This window comes from Oryctolagus cuniculus, chromosome 15 (assembly GCF_051225735.1).
Source record: "Oryctolagus cuniculus isolate XC-2025 breed Fujian yellow rabbit chromosome 15, ASM5122573v1, whole genome shotgun sequence".
Taxonomy (NCBI): domain Eukaryota; kingdom Metazoa; phylum Chordata; class Mammalia; order Lagomorpha; family Leporidae; genus Oryctolagus; species Oryctolagus cuniculus.
This window is the reverse complement of record NC_142881.1, coordinates 62,831,938-62,838,185: the sequence shown is the minus strand read 5'-3', so window position 1 is coordinate 62,838,185 and position 6,248 is coordinate 62,831,938. Positions and strand designations below refer to the sequence as shown.

Below are 6,248 nucleotides of genomic sequence, written 5' to 3'. Positions count from 1 at the left end.
GCTCTCAGGAGGCCTCGATCCTTACTGCTGTGCTAATATAATTCATGTGATGTAGCCAGGTCTCTTCTTTCTGGCCCAGGAACCACTCGGTCTAATTTCCTCCTGGTCACTCCCCCCTCCAAGCTTGGCAGAGAGCAAGGGCTCTGGAGACAAAGCGCTCTGCAAGTTGGAGGGAGAAAGCGACCCCGAGGCTAGAGGGTAAAACGCGCCAGCTCCAGCTAGCGCAAGGCTTGATGGACGCTTGGGGGACAGATGTGAAGCTGCTCCATGGAGACCCAGGAGAGCTGGGGCTGCCGCAGTTCCGTAACATCGGTGATGCGAGCCGTTAAGGCACTTCCCCTTCTCGGGTTTGCTCAAGTTCCCCCTTCTGGCGTTCACAGAAGCCGGGAGGCCTGAGAAGCCCCTGAAATCAGTGCAGATGCTGGGGCTGAGTGTTTCTCTGGCAGCCCGCCCAGCTGGCAGCAGACTCTCACATGGGCTCCGACCTCACCCACACTGGCCGGCTCCCTAGGGTGACTGAGCAGCTCCCGGCTGCTGCTGACTCACCAGCTGGCGCCCCGCGCTCCTGGGGAGCCACTGATGTGAGCTCACCTGTGCGGCTCTGGGGCCCCAGCCACATCCTGGCACTGGCCGGCTCCAGGAGGGAGCTGTGGCCTGGCGGGCACTCTGGTTCCTGGAGGGAACCGGATGAAATAAGGCTCCTTGTATGGGCTTTCCGCTCAGCCTGTGATTCCGATTCGGTGTCCTGGGTCCGAGTGCATGTCTGCTGTAGACACGAGGGCACTTCAGAAAGTCCACGAGAACGGGGCCGGCGCTGTGGCGGAACAGGTAAAGCTGCTGCCTGCAGCACTGGCATCCCATATAAGGGTGCTGGTTCGCTTCTCGGCTGTTCCACTTCCCATCTAGCTTTCCGCTATGGCCTGGGAAAACAGCGAAAGATAGCCCAAGTCCTTGGGCCCCTACACCCACGTGGTGGACCCAGAAGAAGCTTCTGGCTTCTGCCTGGCCCAGCTCCAGCCTTTGCAGCCATTTGGGGAGTGAACCAGCGGGTGGAAGATCTCTCTCTCTCTCTTTCTCTCTCTGCCTCTCTGTGACTCTGCCATTCAAATAAATAAATCTTTTTTTTTTTTGTAAAAAAAGAAAGTACATGAGAAAATGGAGTTAAAAGATATGTTTATTGTGGTTCAGGAGTTATGAAATTTGAGCATAATTTTTTCATAATATGCATTTTCATGAACTTTTGGAACACCCTTTGCACTATGTGCTCAATTAATGTGTTGCTAAAACAATTGCAAGACAAAATACTAGGGGCAGCATGGTGGCACAGCAGGTTAAGCCGCTGCCTGAGATGCCAGCATCCCACATCGGAGCCCCAGAGGAATCCCAGCTGCTCTGCTTCTGATCCAGCTCCCTGCTAGTGTTCCTGGGAAAGCAGCAGAGGAGGTACTGAGCGCTTGGACCCCTGCCACCAATGTGGGAGACCTGGATGGAGTTTCTGACTCCTGGCTTCATCCTGGCACAGACCTGGTTGTTGTGGGTATTTGGGGGTATGGGGAGGGCAGGGAATAGAAGATTCCTCTCCCCCTCTCTCTCCCTTTCTGTGTCACTGTGCCTTTAAAATAAAGTAAAATTTAAAAATTGACAGCTGCTACTTGGGAACAGAGTTCAGTGGGAACCATGAAGAGGGAGCACCGACCATTCCCTGGGCATCATCAGGTGTTGACAACTGAATAAGAGAGCATCGGGGGGAGAGGTAAGAAAGGGAACTGGAGGCAGGGGGAGGGAGGGCTTGCGGGCACAGGGACGGGAAGCTGCGTGGCTTGTTTGGATTCACAGAGACAGGGAGCAGGGGCAGGGAGGGCTAGGCTGGGAATCGCAGAAGAGACTGCACCGCTGGGTTAGGGCCCAGGGCAGCGACCTGAGAAGTGGGAGGAGAGCTGGGAGAGGCGCAGCGTCCTGCCTGGACTCTCTCAGGGCCAAGTCGGGCCTGGTCCCTGCCAGAGGGCACCCGCTGGGGACACACAGCCGTGCCCCCCTCCAGCACCACTCTCCTGCCCTCGGCTGAGGACAGGTCTACCATGGAGCCATCCCTGCCACACGGCGTGGGCAGAGGCCTCGGCCGCAGCTTCACTGCGGTTCAGTTTCCCCCTGCCCCATTTGAGGCCCTGGCTGCCTCACAGGTGCAGTCCTGGAGGCATGGCCCCCATCTCGGCCTCACAGGGTACCTCAGGCAACCAGGAAACAGCTGGCAAATGTGTGTGAAGCCAATGGCAGCTTGGGCCAGTTGGTAGGTGGGGCTGGAGCACTGTGTTGAGAGAGCCTCAGAAGTGAAGTTGAACAGAGCAGTGCTGTCTGCCATGGGCAAGGCCACGGGCAGAGGGGCCTTGCGGGCACACGTCTGGCATCGCTGCAGGGCGCTGTGTGCCACTGATGCCAAGCCAGGGTGGGGGGAACAGGTGGAGGAACAGGGAGCCAATCACAGTCAGCTGCCATATCCCCAGCTTCTGAATATATGGACTCGGCCAACTGAGGATATGAAGTGTTACCAAAAAATTACAGAATGTTCCAGAAAAAAACCTTGAGTTTCCCACTCCCTGAATACCACAGTGAATTGATGTGAATGGAGTGACGTGCAGGCATAGCGTAAGGGGCACAGAATCTAGAGATGACTCAAGTGGACGGGGTGTGTGTGTGCAGGTTCCACGCAAATCCTACGTTGTTCTATGCAAGGCACTCGAACATCAGCAGAGTGAGGCATCCAGGGGGCCTGGACCCAGTCTCTTACAGATGATTGGAGGTCACAAGGCCATTTCGAGGTGGACGCTTGACCCAGCCGTTTAGATGCCTACATCCCATAGAGGAGTGCCTGGTTTCAATTCCTGGCTCTGGTTTCCAGTTCCAGTTCCCGGTAGGCAGCGCTGATGAGGTGAGTGGTTGAGTCCCCGCCCCTTAGGTGGGAGACTTGGATGGAGTTCTTAGCTCCCAGCTTCTGGCTGACATAGGTCTGACTGTCACTGGCATTTGGGGGAGTGAACCAACTCATGGGCGATCTCTCTCTCTCTACCTTTCAAATAAAATAAGTTTTTAAAGTTTTATTTATGGATGACTTCTGTACCAGTGGGTGAGTACCTGCTGGCCCCCTGATGCCTCCCCCCCACCCCCCAGGAACCACAGTAAGCTGGCTGGGCAGGGGCCTCCCAGGATGTCTCTCCAGCGCTATGAGCATCGGCCTGGCAGGACCAGCTGTTTAAAATGTGAACACTGGCTTGGATTTATGCCTTCCTTCTAAGAACAGCAGCTGGGAGTCACAAATTGGGTATTGGTCTTTTACCTCTTGGTTCTGTGGTTGCAAGGGAGGCTGGGAAATGTAGTCTTTATTCTAGGTGGCCATGGACCCAGCTAGAAATGAAAGGGTTTTGTTTTATAATATTATTTATTTGAGATAAAGAGAGAGCTCCCACCCATTGGCTCATTCCCCAAATGCTTGCAATGGCTGGGGCTGGGCTGAAGTTGGACAAGGACCGGAAACTCAGTCCAGGTCTCCCCCGTGGGTGGCAGGGACCCCATCATTGAGCCATCACTGCCGCCTCCCAGGGGCTGCGTTGGTGGGAAGGAGCAGGAGCTGAGCATCAAGCCCGCGCTGCAATGTGGGATCAAGCATCTGACCCTGCGCTGTCGTAACTGCTGGGCCAGCTGCCTACCTGGAAACGGGAGGGTGGATTTCCGTGGAGATCAAGGAGACAGGGTGAGGGTACTGGCACACAACAGCAGCCCTCACCAAGGGTGGGCAGGGCAGGCGCCGAGGAGCACGGAGCTGGCGATTCTCAGGCAGCCCTGGGGAGGTGGGGGTACAGCAGGAGCAAAGAAGGCTGGGGGTTGGGGCGGGTGACAGGGAGCAGGGTCCTTGGGGGCAAGGCCCAGACTGCCTTGAGTGACACCTGGGGTCTCCAGAGTAGCAGACCCAGGCAGGAGAGGCCAAGGCCAGAGGTTGTGATAGATGGGTGCAGGAGCCTCATCGTCGTCATTGTTTGTGACACAGTGGGGAGTGGTATTTCAGGGCCTGAGGGGGCCCCCAGGGTGGCCACCTGGAGAGCCCCAGGGGAGTTCTGGGAGCAGGGCCTGGGCCGGGCCTTCACAGTGGACGCCACCGCGACTGGGCTACATCAGCCGGGTGGCCCTTCCGCTGTAGCAGCAGCAGCAGGTGGCATTCCTCTGGGGCACAAGGCTGTGAAAAGGCTGTGGTGGGTGAGAGCCTCGGGAGACCCTGGGCTGGGCCACGGGGGCCGCGGGAGGAACCGAGACCCAGAAGTGAAAGGCAGGGGGGGAGCTCTGCCAGCGGGGCCGCTGAGAACTACCCGCTGCTTGGTTCCCTGGAGGCCTGGGCTTCCAGCTCCGGCACGGGGGAGGGGATTTTCTTTTCTCTTTTACACTTTCCTCTGTATTCACTGTTTTCTTTAAAAAATATTCAAGTGACAAGGCAAATTAAACAGTGGAAAATGAGTTCACCGAAACCTAGCAGGCACTCTCCCCACCTCCAAGTCTCTGTTCCCCTCCTCTCTGAAAGTCACAGCCCTCCTGGGACAGCCTGGGCAGGGGGGAGGCTGCTGCAACCCACAGCCCTGGGCCCTCATGGGTACTGGTGACCCCACCACCGTCCCGCACCTGGACCTGTCCAGTTTCCACTGCAAGGAAGGCCTGTCTGTGACCCCTCCTCAGCCACAGGGGCACCTCCCAGGAGTGGGCGTGTGTGTCTACCGGGGCTGAAAGCCACACGGGCCCGCACTGCCTTGGCTAAAACATCTGCAGAATCGGCTCACTGCTTGCATGGTCTTTAGGAAAATTCTGTCCTCATAGGGTTCAGAGGAGGCAGATGAAGTAAACAGCCACCGTTGAGTCCCAGGGGAGGAAAGGGAACAGCCCCACACTTGATCTCCAAAACACTGCTGTGGACGAGGCATCCCAGCTGCTCCGGGCCCTGCTCCTGCCAGAGAGCTCACGCAAAGGGCTTTGGCAGCTTTACCCTCTATGCCACGGCACCGCCTTCTTCTTTTTTTTTTTTTTTAAAGATTTATTTTATTTGAAAGGCAGAGAGACAGAGAGAAAGGAGAGAGATCTTCCATGTGCTGGTTCATTCCCCAGATGGTTGCAATGGCGGGGGCCAGGTCAGGCAGAAGCCAGGAGCCAGGAGCATCTTCTGGGTCTCCCATGTGGGTGGCCGGGTGCAAGAACTTGGGCCGTCTTCTGCTGCCTTCTCAGGTACATTAGCAGGGAGTGGAGCGGGAGTGGAGCAGCTGGGACTGGAACCGGCGCTTGTGTTTACCGGCTATGCCACAGTGCCAACCCCTCTGCTTCCCTTTGACTTGGACTCTTACTAAGCTCTGATGGACCACTGGGACGTTCTGTTCCACTGGCCAGCAGCTGAGGGCGGCTCCCTGTCCTGGAGCCCCTCTTGCATTGCAACAGCTGACGGTTCACCCGTGCACCGGGCAACAATGAAGCCAGTGTGCGGCCACCAGTGTGCGGCCACGGAGGCCGACCCCTGAAGCATCCAGGTTAGAGTTGGTCGCAGCTGCACTCAGGGGCTCCACATGCCCCCCGGGGCGTCCACTTCCCTGGCAGGGTATTGACGGGGACCTCAGAGCTGCAGCATGGGGGGTGGGGTGGCAGCAGGGGATCAGGCGGAAGCCTCAGGGCCTCCCGCGTCTGTGGGCTGTTCCTGAGGGGATTGCAAGTACGGAGGTGGGAGGGAGACCTCACTGGGACCAGATTCCACTCCCAGCGGCTGCGTGACCTTGGATACATGCCTTTCTCTCTCCAGGCCTGTTTTCCCACAGGCACAATGATGGAACAGGGCTACACTGCCTCCCAGGGCCTGCCCAAGTGGACTGAGACCCTGCCCCCTTTCCCTTGGGGCTGACAGCTGCTGTCCCAGCCATTACCCGGCTGAGGACCCAGCAGGGCCGGCCACGCAGCCTGTGGTTGTGTGGGCCTCCAGGTTTGCCTCTCTTTGTCTGCAATGAGGTGAGGCTGCTGCTTTCTCCAGCGAGGCGGGTTTTTCAGCTGGCTTCTCCAATCCTGCCTTTCCTCCTCCAGTGCCGGAGGCACTTCTGAGTCTCCCCCTGCTCCGATTCCACTCCAGCGCCTGTCTGGGGGTGGGGGTGGAGGGAGGGCTGGGGAGCCCAGCGTCTCACAAAGGTGATGGTGCATGGGAAATGGTCTAGCAAAGCAGGGCACAGAACGCGCTCCGG

The 6,248-nt window shown here is 57.7% G+C and overlaps 1 long non-coding RNA gene across 2 annotated transcripts; it reads left to right on the top strand.

Moving 5' to 3' along the window:
* The first annotated feature begins 485 nt into the window (after positions 1–485).
* LOC108178457 (uncharacterized) lies at positions 486–3,289 on the top strand. Of its 2 annotated transcripts, XR_016221353.1 has the most exons (5): positions 486–828; positions 1,297–1,443; positions 1,646–1,753; positions 2,778–2,926; positions 3,166–3,289. It is a non-coding gene; the product is annotated as an uncharacterized LOC108178457 (long non-coding RNA). The 2 variants fall into 2 exon arrangements; XR_001795182.4 differs by having other exon boundaries at positions 486–1,443.
* Positions 3,290–6,248: the final 2,959 nt, after the last annotated feature.